Raw genomic sequence first — 3,797 nt, forward strand, 5'->3', positions numbered from 1 at the left:
TATTTTGATAAAATATTTAGTAAAGATAATCAAATTTGAGGAAGATTTGAAAATATATAAGATTTGGTATAAGATTATAGAAGATCACATAATATTTTGAAAAAGAGATGTAACGGTAAAGTTCAAAAGGCCAAAACGATAAGTTAGAAAAACTATTTTTTTAAACTAAATCTCGAACGTCCATCTAGGATGGATCCAAATTTTTTTAAAAAATGGCTAGTTTTGTACGATGTAAACTTAAAAAGATATTATTTATGATAATTTTCCGATATTTTTCATTCCACATCTTCAGCGCCATCTCCCACATTATTGGGGCTTCGGGTTGGTGCTTTTAGCGCAGAAGTCTCTTCTTCTATTTCGCTCCTCGATATCTTCTTCGATAGACTTCATCAACGATGAAGTCTTCTCCGGCATCGTAGTCGTGATCAGGTTGGTCCTCTTCTTCCATTTCGGTTTTGAGCGTTGGACTCTCTTTTGATATTGAAATTGCCTTCAGGTTGTTCGTCTTCAATGTTGAAGTTTCCACGGTTTTTTTTTTTTTTTTTTTTTTCTTTTTTTGAATCTTTTCTTTTAAGTTTTATTTTTATTATGTTCATCTTTTGTTAAGAAATCAAATATGGCACAAAAGAGTCGGTGTAGAAGCCAATGCTTGAGAAGAACAGAGAAACCTCACTTACCATTAGTAATTTAGCAGCTTAGGAAGGGTTTTTTAAGTTACGATAAAATTAAAAAAAAAAAAAAACACCAATATCGTTTCATGGAGTTTCTTTTTCTGCTTAAAGGAATGTTTTAGAAAATTGATCCTTCAAGATAACCATGCATTAAAGGCAAGTTAATTATAATTAGTAGTTTTATGTCGTATGTACTAGAACATCCCTTGTTTAGTTTGGGAATAAATTGTGTAAAATATGCACACTATGTTTGTTCCTTTTTCTGCTGTGTCCACTGCCTTTGTTTTGAGATTTTTTCTTTAAATTTTGTTACTTACCATACTATAGCAACCCACTGTCTGGAATTTTGGTCTAATTTAGGACTACATATAGTTTATGTAGCTTGTGTTCTTGCAGCCTATCCTCAAACATTAATGTTTTTGAAATAGAGGTATGCAAGTTTAATAACTATATAAAAAATGAAGAATATGACTTAGATACTTACCCTTTTATTCTAGCAATGTTGTCTAATATTTTGCCCCAAGCTACTACTTACGAAGAATAATGTTTGCCTAAGTTCTTGCAGCTTTATTCCTAAATTTGAGGATATTGACTTGAGTGGAGGTACATATATGTTAAATGACAAAGTTTGACTTAGGTACTTTGCTCTTATTGACAAAGTTTGTCTTAGCTACATTTTAGGAACATTTTAAGGGGTTTTGAGGGTAAAAGTGAGGTGTAGGCACTTTTTATTTCTATTGAGATTGAAAGTGTCACTTTAACACTTTTTAGGAACCTTTTACATGATTTTCGTAGATAAAGTATGACTTAGCTACATTTTAGGAGTACTGTAGGTGGTTTTCATAGTCAAAGTTGGCTTTTTGATACATAGGAACCTTTTTGTCTGTTTACCATATTTTGGTTTTACCCATGTTTGAGTTTAATAAATATTTAAGTCTATCAAAGTTGAAAATGATATTACATGCTATATACTCGTCTGTTGACCATCTCTGTGGTTTTATCCATGTTTGAATTTAAAAAATATTTAAGTTTGGATGTTGCCTTGGCCTCATGTTGTGGCTTTGAAAGATTAAAACTAAGCAAACATTTTCTAGAACCCATATAGACCATGATTTACTAGCATGTTCTTTAAGGGAATACTAAACTCATAGGAATCCTAAAATATTTGTTATTTAGTGTTATGTGTTTCTGCTACCATTTATAGACTACTATTATGTTATATATAGTGAGTGAAATATTACAATCCCAAATTCCCTCTCTATGGTATGCAAGTTAGCCTTTGCTTGTTGTAGGTAAGTAATTAAACTTCAAAATGTTTCAAGTTTGATTTGCTTGTAACTGACTTTGGGAAATCTTAATAGTACTGGTGTTCGCCTCTAGAATATGTTTTAAGTTTTGTACTTAGTTTCTAACCTTTAACACTTCTCTCTTTGTAGTGTTGGACGGATATTGTTATACCCCTTTCCAGATTACCCTCTTAATCTAGGAAGGGATGTGAAAATTGCAAATGTCAACCCATTTTATGACATCTACTGACCACCTGTTTCCCGTTAAACATGTTTACAACATGCAACCAACTCATTTCTTAAGCCGTTAGGCATTCAAAAAACTTCTTACATACTTTGGCTTAATATTCATAAATATTTACAGACATATATGTACATCTAAAAGGTTCCTCTCATCTCCAACTAATATGTACAACACATTGAGACAAAACAAGTTCATAATTATGACCTAGAAGACACCGATCTATCTAATAAACTGATGATGTGGCAGATTGTTTGCAGTAAGCTAGGCACCAGCAACTCGATCGCTACATGGGAAAGAAAATATTTTAAAAAGTGAGCTAGGAAGCCTAGTGAGTGACTAGTTAAGTATAAAATGCTTGGAAGCATAGTCAATGAAAAACCAAGAATAGGTTTTTAGAGCTCAGAGTTTATAAGACTTAGAATTTAACTAGCTTAGCAAATCCACGATCATCAAAAATTATTTTCATAATGTCAAACCCGGAATATTAACAAAAACCTTAGAAACATGGGAAAACATGCTTATAAATCTCATAATTCCTAAAACATATCTAAAACTTGTACTCTAAGCCTTAGTTGAGGTAGAGCAAGCTAGATACACTCAGCATCGATAAACTTAGCTGATGCAGTGTGATCTCGATACAATCAATGTTGATAACTCTCATATGTGCACATAGAAATGTCCCCAAAAGGCTAAGCATCCCAGCACATGGCTCAAAACCTATGTGTGTGCCAAGGTGGGTCCCAAAGACCTATCATACTCAATCTCTGGACTTTTGGATACCTTCATCTCCTTGAGTATCGAGAGTCTCTAAATCAGGCTACATACTTTGAAGTTTGTAAAACTATACTTTTAAACATTAGGGTTTGCATTTAATCCATAGATAACAAAGCATGAAAAGCTCATATCTATCCTTAAAATTATAAAGTTAAGAATCATGCTATTTAAGCTCAAATCATATAATCATGCTTAAAACATAGCTCTTGAAAAGATAAAACATCAAGCTTATGATAAGTAAACCATATTCAACAATTCATCAAAATAACCCATTCATTTTTGGGAAAATGATACTTTGAACTAATTAAGAGAATTTATTCTTAAAACATTTGTCACTCACTGTCACTAGTTAGTTCCCAAAAGCATGTGGGCTATTCCAATTTCTATTTCATAGCTCCCTTAGTTTCTAATTAATCCTTAAATTCCTTTTAGAGTTTATATTTAGTCATTTTTGTAGTTAAAAATCTATAAGGCCCTTAAATGGACTAAAAAATTGCTTACCAACTCCAAAATTCCAAATCAAGTCGATGCCAAGCCCACGACAGTTAGGTGCACGACTAGGGATAGACGTGGGTGCTGAGACACGCACACAGGCACATAGACGCGTGCACAGGGTGTCCTGATGAGCGGCATGGGTAGCAGCGCGCTCGCACGGACTAGGTGTCGAGGGCATGCGGGCTAGGCACGAATGTGTGTGGCTTGGCATTGAACGTGCACGATGTTGAATGTGCGTAGGCTGGGCGTCAATGGTGCGTGTGAGTGAGGCACATGAGGCATTTTGCTTGTGTGGACAGCGTCGAATGTGTGCGGGCACGGGCGATG

At 34.2% G+C, this 3,797-nt stretch overlaps 1 long non-coding RNA gene across 1 annotated transcript; it reads left to right on the forward strand.

Moving 5' to 3' along the window:
• The first annotated feature begins 276 nt into the window (after positions 1-276).
• On the forward strand, positions 277-2,352 carry LOC120068415. Its single transcript, XR_005479197.1, has 2 exons — positions 277-429; positions 2,108-2,352. It is a non-coding gene; the product is annotated as an uncharacterized LOC120068415 (long non-coding RNA).
• The last annotated feature ends 1,445 nt before the right edge of the window (positions 2,353-3,797 follow it).

The sequence above is a fragment of the Benincasa hispida genome, chromosome 12 (assembly GCF_009727055.1).
Source record: "Benincasa hispida cultivar B227 chromosome 12, ASM972705v1, whole genome shotgun sequence".
Taxonomy (NCBI): domain Eukaryota; kingdom Viridiplantae; phylum Streptophyta; class Magnoliopsida; order Cucurbitales; family Cucurbitaceae; genus Benincasa; species Benincasa hispida.